The 10256-nt window shown below is 38.3% G+C and overlaps 1 protein-coding gene across 1 annotated transcript in view; it reads right to left on the bottom strand.

Annotated features, from left to right (window-relative positions):
• Positions 1 to 1220, bottom strand: part of LOC106728390 (PDZ domain-containing protein 8-like) — a 13183-nt gene extending 11963 nt beyond the window's left edge. Inside the window, exon 1 of the mRNA XM_014550570.1 lies at positions 1161 to 1220. The gene's annotated coding sequence lies outside the window, so the exon portion shown is untranslated. The remainder of the gene's footprint in view (positions 1 to 1160) is intronic.
• Between the last annotated feature and the right edge of the window lie 9036 nt (positions 1221 to 10256).

Here is a 10256-nt window from a genome sequence, read left to right as displayed (position 1 = left end):
AGAGAGAGAGAGAGAGAGAGAGAGAGGGAGGAGAGAGGAACATCCATGTGAGAGACACATTGATCAGTTACCTCCTGCACACGCCCTGACCCAGGCCAGAATGAGGTCTGCAACCCAGGTACATGCCCTTGACCAGGAATCAAACTTGGACCTTTGAATACGAGGGCCAACACTCTAACTACCAAGCCAAACTGGCCAGGGTGGGATTCCTTTTCTTTTGGAATATTTCTAATATATGCAAATATAGAGGAAATAGTAAAATGAACTCCATTATTGAGTTTCAAATATAGCAACCATTTTGTTAATCTTCTTTCAACTGTCACCAATCCCATTACTAAATACTTAAAAAATTATTATAGAACCACATAAATGAATTATAGCTATAAAAAAATTAATGTATATCACACCTGCCCCTTATCTCAATAAATATATTTTTACAAATGGTAGATATATTTTTCCACTCAGCATACATTTATATTGCTTAGATTTATTTTTGATAATATTTACTACTTGTGTAATTAAAAACAAAAACCTTTTAAAAAAGTACATAAGAAAAAAATTAATTTTACACCCTAGCCAGTGTATTCTAATGGTTAGAGCATCAGTCTGCACACCGAAAGGTTGCAGGTTTGATTCCCAGTCAAGGGCATGTACCTGGGTTGTAGGTTTGATCCCCAGTTCAATTAGGGCATGTGTGGGAGGCAACCAATCTGTGTCTCTCTCTCACATCGATCTGCCCCCCCACCCCCACCTCTTCTTTCCTTCTACTCTCTCTAAAAAATCATTGGAAAAAATGTCCTTGGGTGAGGATTAATAAAAAAAAACCAAAAAAATTAATTTTATCCTGTAGGCAAAACCAGAACAGGGTGTGTGAATATTAAAAAATTTATACTGAATTGTGGTTTTCAGATGGGAAAGAGTAACTGTTATGTCAAACAAGTAACAGCTGAGGTTTATTTTATAGCTTTGTATCCTAAGTGTCATATGGCATGTGTGTTTTAAATTAAATTTTAAGGCTTTCTTCAGATTTTTATAATAAAGTTACTACTTTCTATTATAAAAGTAATGTGCTTATGAAAATAAGGGAGAGAGGAGAACTCCCACATCTACTCTCTGCTTTCTCTGTAAATGTAAACTATACTGCATATTAGTATAATTACCTCCAATAGCAATCAGTCGATCTCCTCGCTGAAGATCAGCAAGTGCAGCAGGTGAGTTTGGGGCCACAGTCTCAATGATGACGTGCCCGGCATACCCGTCAGTTGACTGGACAAGACGAAGTGTAAGTCCAACACTTTGTAAATTCCCCTTAATTAATTCAACCTTTGATAAAGAGAAAAAAATGAAGATATTTAATGGATTCATAGTAGAGAGTGAGAAAACATGAACACACTGAGAGCACTACGGTTGATGCTGACTTTTGTACCACAATGACTATTATAGACAAATAAAGGAGGAGGGAAATCTTTATTGTGACAGTACACACAACACAGATACATCTCAGAGGTGTACTGAATGAAATGAGTCAAACATAAAAGACACTATACTCTAGGATTCAATTTGTAGTAAATTCTAGAAAAGCAAAATTAAAGTGACAGAAAGTAGATGAATACTTACCAAGGACAAGAGGTTGGGGGCTGAATATTGAAGGCAAGTAGCACAAAGTTTTCAAGATGAAAGAAATATTCTATACCTTGATTGGGGTGAAGGTTATGTAACTGTATACAATTACCAAAATTCACCAACTGCACAGTTAGTGAACCTACTGTATTTAAATTATATCTTATTAAAGCTATTAAAAATAAAGCAACAAAACCTTGAATATGCCATTTTTTTGTCTTAAGATACATAAATATACAGGTCACTGTTAAGTCATTCAGATAGCCCTTAGTTTTCCAATATACTTAAACCCTGCACTCCAATGCCAGAGCAACCACCTTTAAACTTTGTTTCTGTTTTTAATTGTTGTAGAGATTAACTTTTTTCCCTCTGGATAACGCATCAGTTCTGAATATATAAAATTTTAGAGTGTTTGTTGACTTCTTACTATAATAGACTAGGATGTTAGCCCATTCTCCTTCCCCCCATTATAGTAGTTACATCGCTGTTTTTAGTTCCTCTGTGTCTCTTTATAACTTTAATACCTATACATCCCTATGTCTTATTTCATCAACTATAGACAATATCCCTCTCGATATTAGGACTTCTATCCTTCCCTTGTCACCTCTTCTCTTTGTACACCTCTACCTTCTAAACTCTACCATCAAAGTTGATAGCTATTTTACTTATGTTCTAATTCTAATTAAGCCATCAAGGTAGATGATTCTAAAGGCTAAAAATGACTAAATATTATTTATAGCTCATTTCTGTCTTATATAGCCTTTTGTTTTTCTTGGAGGTTTTGTTTTCTTTCAACAATATAGCTTTCACTTTAAATGCAAAATTTACGTAAGTACTGCTTCTGCAGTTAGCTCTCAAATTCATCCATCCATTTGTTTGCATATTAAGCACCCAGTTGAAGGGAAGTTTTTCCCACCCCCACTCTACCAAAAAGAAGCCAGTTAATAAATGTACAAGGAATGATCAAATTAGAAAAATTGCCCCGCCCCCAAAGTTAGAGGGACTGGTTTAGATTTTTTTTAAAAGGCAAAAAACCCAATGTAGTGTTTGCATTTTGATGAGAACCTAGTTGAGGGGAAAAGCTACAAAAAAAATTTATGGGACATTGGGGGCATTTTAATAGAAACTGAAAATTATGTGAAATTAGGGAAATTTTAATTTTGTTATGTGTGGTAACGATTATGTAAAAGTCCTATATTTAGAAGGTTCATACTGAAATATTTAGGGGTGACACATAATTTCTACAACAATCCTTGCCTATGATTTTAGGCAAATGTTAACTTCTCTAAATGTGACTGGTAAAATGAGATATCCATATTAAATGTGGAGCTATGAAAAGGTTCAGTGTTTATTACTATTATTAGTAAGACTGAGCACTAGTCAAAAATGGGGATGCAAAAGGAAATTTAAAAAGCAATGAATGAAAATATACAGCTAAAGAAATGAGGCAAACATGAAATAAACATAAATTAAGGACATTAGAATACTTAAACTATCTTATGTCATTCAGGTATTAATTTACTTTTATAGGATCAAGATTGGAGAGAAGCTAAAGTAATTTTATGATTAAAAAACTATCTTATTAGAAAAGACAAAGATGGTGACTAATGTCAACATTTAGTTCAAACACACTAGAAGGATAATGAACTCAAACATGGTATTTACGTCCAAATAGTAGAAATGATACTGATATTGGTAAATATCTACTTTTTTCACAAAATTATAAGTTTTCGTCCCTTTAGAAAGTTTCTCCTGTGCAGTAGACTAAAGACATATCAAATGAAAGGAAAAAGAAGGGGCCATAAAAGGAGAGAAAACATTTTTTATGGACAAATAAAAGCATAGTAAAGAAAAGATGAACATGAAACAATACTGTCCTTTGGGTTGCTGATCATGAAATCTTTAATAAAAGAGAGAGGAGGTGGGGGAGGGGAATGAAAGTGAAAACAAAATGTGGTAACAAATAGTGGTATAGAGTATGGATGGGAGGCTTTAAGTTAATCCCAACAATCATCATGTAATAGCTTCCTTTTTCATAAGAAGTCAATTGGATGTTTTTAGGTTCTACAGAAATCTGGGTACTCCCCTGTTCCAAAAGATAAACGAGGATTAAGGAAAAGTTAACGTCCATAGAACTTTTCACTCCAAATCTTTTTATGTTTCTGTTAGAGAATGAAGAAAACCTGGTTCCTCCGTGTCCCATGGAAGGATATAGATTTCTGTCACAGAGGAGGTAATAAATGGGGTCACAACATCCCTCCCCTTTGAAACAACTATTGGGCCGGTATGTCCATGGAATTTGCCTGGAAGTTTTAGGCCAAGTCCTTCAAGTCCAAATCTATGGCTATTTAAGTTATATAAACTCCAGGGTCCTGAGGCTGCTCAGAGCACAAGGACCCTAATTTTGTCAGAGGGTTGGAAGCATCATGGCCAGTATCTAAATATTAGTTACGCCCTAACTGGTTTGGCTCAGTGGGTAGAGCGTCAGCCTGCGGACTGAAGGGTCCCAGGTTCGATTCCGGTCAAGGGCATGTACCTTGGCTGTGGTCACATCCCCAGTAGGGGATGTAATAGTATAAAAGAAAGCCAAGTTAATAATAAATAAATGAATAAATAAATGAATAAATGAATAAATAAATAAATAAATAAATAAATAAATAAATATTAGTTAGAATTATTTCAAAGAATAAACTATATTCTAAGACTGAAGCACAATGTACCACAGACATGTATGGATAACGAACGATGTAATGGGAATTCGGAGGAGTGAAGATTGCCTCTGGGTGAGTGGTCTGGGAAAGGCTTCATCTAAAGGGGACACATATAGGTTATATCTTAAAGCATGAGAAGAATTTGAACAGATAATCTTGGAGTTGGGCAAAGTGTGGGATGGGTTAGGAGCAGCTATCATTTCTAGGCCATGGTAACACTGTTAGAGCAAAGAGATGGAGACAAGAGTTCAGGGCACATTTGAAAGATAAAACCATCATGATGATACCAGTTGAAAGTTAATGGGAGAGAAAATTCCTATCAAGATTATGAGAGAACAGCAGCACTTTCACCGAACATATCAGAATCATACATACTGATTAGCTAATAGATAAAAGTTCCCACAATGTTTTCCTGCAATAAATGTATAGAGTTTACAAACATCTATTAATATCTATTTGCAATAAACATGTTCCTTAAATTTGTATTTTGTGACATGACTGATATTTTATAAAAGACACTAGGGGCCGGTGCATGGATTCATGCACATTGAAAGGAAATTAATTAGAAGAAATATTTTAATATTGCTGTTCACCCTTTATAATATAAGTGTCAGAGATGAAAGAAAATTAGTAAAATGTATATGAAAATATATATTGATTAATAAATAAACTATAACAAAGACATGATATAACAATAATAAAGACCTGATATAAAAACAACATTGATAAAAACAATGACTGATAAATTGATTAAACTTACTCTAATATCTCCCTGTATGCCACATTAAGAGTAAAAACACTTTCAGAGCGCTTGACCAATTTCCCTTGCATGAAGTATTTACAACTTTAACTTTAACATCACACACTGTTCGAACTCGAGAGAGAAAGCAACATATAACTGACCATGTCCGAAAACGGGTTCAGGTAGGAATATTCCTACTCTGTCTAGAGTTTGTCCTTGTGATTTATTAATAGTCATCGCAAATGCTGGCATCATGGGAAACTGTCTTCGAATTAATTTAAGTGGGAGGCTAGTGTCAGGCAGGGACAAATATTGCGCATGTGCGAGTCAATGTTTATTTTTAAATTGCCAGTGCGCATCATATGTACTGGCTGGCCGGTCGGTCAGTCGGACATATGTACAGTCGGTCACTTAGCCTTTTATATATATAGATGAAATTGATAATACTTATTCAACACTTACTATATGCTTACTAAACCAGGCACTAATGTTTGCTAAGCTCTCCCCCTCTAATCTTCAGTAGGTTATAGTGGGAACAGCCGTGCTTATATAACAACATTTGTGCACTTGGGGGGGGGGGTCCCCCTCAGTACTGCCTATGCCCTTTCGCAGTCTGGGAGCCCTCGGGGGATGTCTGACTGACGGCTTAGGCCCGCTCCCCATTAGTTGGACATCCTTAGCGCTGCTGCAGAGGTGGGCTGCTGTGCTCACCAGCCATCAGCCTGGCTTGTGGCTGAGCAGCGCTCCCCCTGTGGGGGCACACTGACCATCAGGAGGCAGCTTCTGCGTTGAGTGCCTGCCCCCTGGTGGTCAGTGCGTGTCATAGCGACTGGTCGTTCGCTGTTTGGTCAATATGCTTATTACCCTTTTATTATATAGGACTAGAGGCCCAGTGCACAAAATTTGTGCCCGGGTAGGGTCCCTAGGTCTGGCTGGTGATCAGGGATGCTCTGTGGGGCAACTGGCGGGGTGATCAAGGGGCCCCCGCTGGCACCCACCTTGGCCAGCCTGGTGCTACCTGCTCGCTGGCCCCGTCCCTCATTGCCGCCGCCGGTCGCCTCCCTCTGCGGGGCGACCTGCAGGGCAATCGGGGGGCCCCCGCTGGCACCCGCCATGGCTGGCCTGGGGCCTGCAGGCTGGGGGCAGTTCCTGAGGTGAGTGTCTGCCCCTGGTGGTCAGTGCATATCATAGCGACTGGTTCCATCAGTCGTTCCGCAGTTCGGTCGATTTGCATATTAGGCTTTTATTATATAAGTTGGTTCTGCTCTGCCTCATGAGACGGTCCAGGGGCATACACCTGAGCCAAGCTGGTTAATCAGACTTCCTTCCCACATGGTGGGGATTTAGATTCAGAGATTCCTTAAATGGAATAAACGTAGTTGTAGGCATCTTCTTATAAACTGGGAAGTGGAGAAAGGCATCTGCAGATGAATAAAGCACATAAACAGCTAGCAGCAGAAAGGAAAGAGGCCTGACAGGGATTTGGTCTTTGGTTCCAGTTTGTTTCTAAGGACTGGCTGCACTCCTGCTAAAGGCTATGCAGAGCCTAATCCACACAACCTTGAACAGTGGCCCTGACACCACCCATGGTGCCCATGAAACTACCATGGTATCCTCAGAATAAATATCCCTTTTTTGCTTAAGCTAGTTTTAGTTGGTATCTGTTTCAAACAGGTTCTAGCTTACCAGGCACTGTGTTACAGACTGTTACATACAAAGTCTCATTAAACTCAAATAGCTGTATTTGTCAAACTAGAAAGCTACCAAAACATTATAAAGGTAAAATACACTATAAAGGATGTAAAGTATTTTCTCTGTGGCTTAGCCTGTGTCAACTGGCCTGAATTTTGTTGAAATCAAAAGGTAGCTTTCTATTGGAGTAAAAATACCATTTCTAGTATTTTTTGATACAACTTAAAGTTTATCAGTTGTGAAGAATTTCTGACACATACTAAGCAGCAATTACAAGAGCCGAACCATGAGTCAATACACACAAGATTGCAGACCCTGCATTTAACTTTACCAATAACGTCAGTCACAGGTTAAAAACTTCTAGCTGTATATGCACATCTATCTTGTGGAGAGCAATTTAGTAAAAACACCAAGATAGCCTTTAAGAGCTCTCACACACTCTGACATCCCTCTTAGTCTTTCTTGGACCCAGGTGGGATACCTTATTTTCACCTGGGGAAAAAAACATCGATTTTTCAATGCCTTCCTAACATGAACACAATTTTATACAACAGACAAAAAGAGGATGTATTTTAATTAACATATCAATATAACTCTTTTACAAACTATTCTCTCCTATACAAGCTTGTTACATTGAGCAAAAAAACAAAAACAAAACACCACCACACAAAAACAAAACAAAAAGAACCATTAAGTGAAAGACCTGAAATTACTGTGTCCAGGTATACTTTTGAGCATTCTTTCATTAAATAAGTTTCTGAAAAAAAACATTATGAGGACTATTTTGGTAGAGTAGTAGGGCAGGGAAGGGAGAAATAACACACTAATTTGAATACATATGTACCTGATGCCAGTATAAAAGTGAACTTTTAACAGCAGGCTTTTAAATGCAGATAACCATTCCCAGTCTTCCTGGCCCATAATGTAAATCAATATCTCTCCTATCAGAATTCTCAATACATATATATATATATAAAGATGCCCATAACCTTCAGACACATCGGTGTATTCTCTAACATCTATCCACAAACTGGTAGCATAGCAACATTTTCAAAAAGATCAACGTTGACCTAAGAAACACACTTTAACGTAACCCATAGCAAAGCTACCGAGAGAGAAAAGTTATGGACAGAAATGCACTACTTGATCCACTCATTCAAACGCTTAGGCACTGTGTGCTGGGTGTGGGAAGTAGAGCTGTGAACATCACAGATGAGCTTCCCTGGCTTCAGCAGGAAAGCTAGGCATGAACAAATAATTACGATAATACTTGTGTGATTGTATAGAGCAGAGAAGACATTCCTGAAAAACAAATTTAACACTGAAGGATGCGTACAAGAGCTAACACAGCTCTTTTCAGGTGGCCAGGACTGGATGACTTCAGGGCAGTGATGGCCTGGAATAACAGAAGAGCTTCCTATAGGAGTTTCCTTTTTTGAAAGCATGGTGACACCTTTTTGAAAAGAGCTGTGTTAGTACAGTTTCTCTTCCCTGTTTAACCTTGTTATCCTGGGTCTTTGGTCAAAGTAACCAAAACTCTACATGCTAAGTATTTCCAGGTGACTAAAAATCAACGTTTCTGATGGGCCACTGTACAAATCATTTTTACTTAGCTTGCTTTGGGATGTGGCAATTACATTCTGAATATTAAGAACCTAGGCAATTATGGTTAGTGCATTTAAATATTTCTCTCCAAACTTTGAATTACAATGGAGAGATTAAGATTTCTAAAACTAGAACAACTTTTATATTAAACTAGAGGCCTGGTGCATGAAATTCGTGCATGGTAGGGTCCCTAGGCCTGGTTGGTGATCAGGGCCGATCGGGGCCTTCCAGCTGCTGGCCAGGGCCTTTCTTCCCCGGCTGCTGGCCAGGGCCTTCCTTCGTTCCGTGCCGCCCCCGGGTGGTCAGCACATGTCATAGTGAGCGACAGAACTGGTCTCCCAGTCAAATTCCCGCGGGAACACTTTGCATATTAGTCTTTTATATATATAGATTTGTACATACTTAGGTCAAGATCAAACATAATAAAGCATGACATAAATTCTTTACATTGGCTAATGGATGGACATTAAATGCTAGAATAGTAAGTCTCATTTTTATGAAAACAATAAGATTTAATTATATTTCAAATGTTAAAGTAAGCTTTATTTAAATGTGTTTATTTGACAATTATTGACAAGTTAATTGGAATTCATTTATTATACTTTAATTTTGACCAATATTTTGAATATTTTAGAAATTACTTTGGAAAATATAAAAAATATTTACTTTTATAGTTTCAAAATTAATTTACATTTTGAATGAAAATATACTCATTACACATATAAAGTATAAATTAACATATTTTTACTAAAGTATGCATTGATTACAATCGCATTTTATACCTAGCCTTCTAAATTATTGAAAATAAATGAAAACCATATTTTATTTTCCAGTTACAAAAAAACCATAGCACTAAACATTTTTAAAAATTTTATCATTATGACAGTATATTGGTCAAGGTAGATGGCTACAACATACTTTATTTAACCACTAGAGGCCCGGTGCATGAATTTGTACACCAGTGGAGTCCCTCAGCCTGGCCTGTGGGACCGGGCCAAAACCAGCTCTTCGACATCCCCCGAGGGGTCCCAGATGCGAGAGGGTGCAGGCCAGGCTGAGGGACCCCACCGGTGCACGATTGGGGCTAGGGAGGGCTGTAAGAGGCTGGCCAGCAGGGGAGGGACCGCGGGAGGGCTCCAGGGCATGTCCGGGTCTCGCTCAGTCCTGATCAGCCGGACCCCAGCAGTAAGCTAACCTAACAGTCGGAGTGTCTGCCCCCTGGTGGTCAGTACACATCACAGCGAGCGGTTGAGCAGCCTTAGCATATGATTAGCATATTAAGCTTTGATTGGTTGAATGGATGACTGGACACTTAGCATATTAGGCTTTTATTACATAGGATAAGTTATCAAGCCGTTGCAAGGGGAACTTCTATGCACAACAAGCTCAGCACAGAATGTGTTAAGAGATGTAATTTTCTGGCCATTTTATTGAACACCAGATATTGGATCAATGTGATTATGGTTACAGGGCACAAATTACTGCCAGGCTAGGGACCAACAGCTCACTGTCCATCTCAACTGGAAGCAGCAACAAGGCTATTGAAGATCCAGGACCAGATTTCATATATTACCATCAATCACCTTTAAAAATTAGAACCAAAATTGATGATCCTACTAACTCCATTAGTGCCATGATAAACACTGACAAGGAGATGCATATGTCCTTGTTCATATTCATTTTCTCCCCTGTTCGACCACCTCCTCTCTTCCTTTCTCTCTCCACAAACAAGCTTGAGTATGAAATAACCTTTAGCTCAATTCTGAAGTGAAGGAGTTAGAATTCTAGTACTATTACTCGATTTCTGCGTACAAAGCACATTTTGGTAAGTTCTAATTCTGAGAGCATTTAAAATCTTGCTTCCTAGCAATGCCATCAGTTTGGCT

Source organism: Myotis brandtii, unplaced genomic scaffold (genome assembly GCF_000412655.1).
Source record: "Myotis brandtii unplaced genomic scaffold, ASM41265v1 scaffold604, whole genome shotgun sequence".
NCBI classification, from domain to species: Eukaryota; Metazoa; Chordata; class Mammalia; order Chiroptera; family Vespertilionidae; genus Myotis; species Myotis brandtii.
This window is presented reverse-complemented; position numbering and strand designations above follow the sequence as displayed.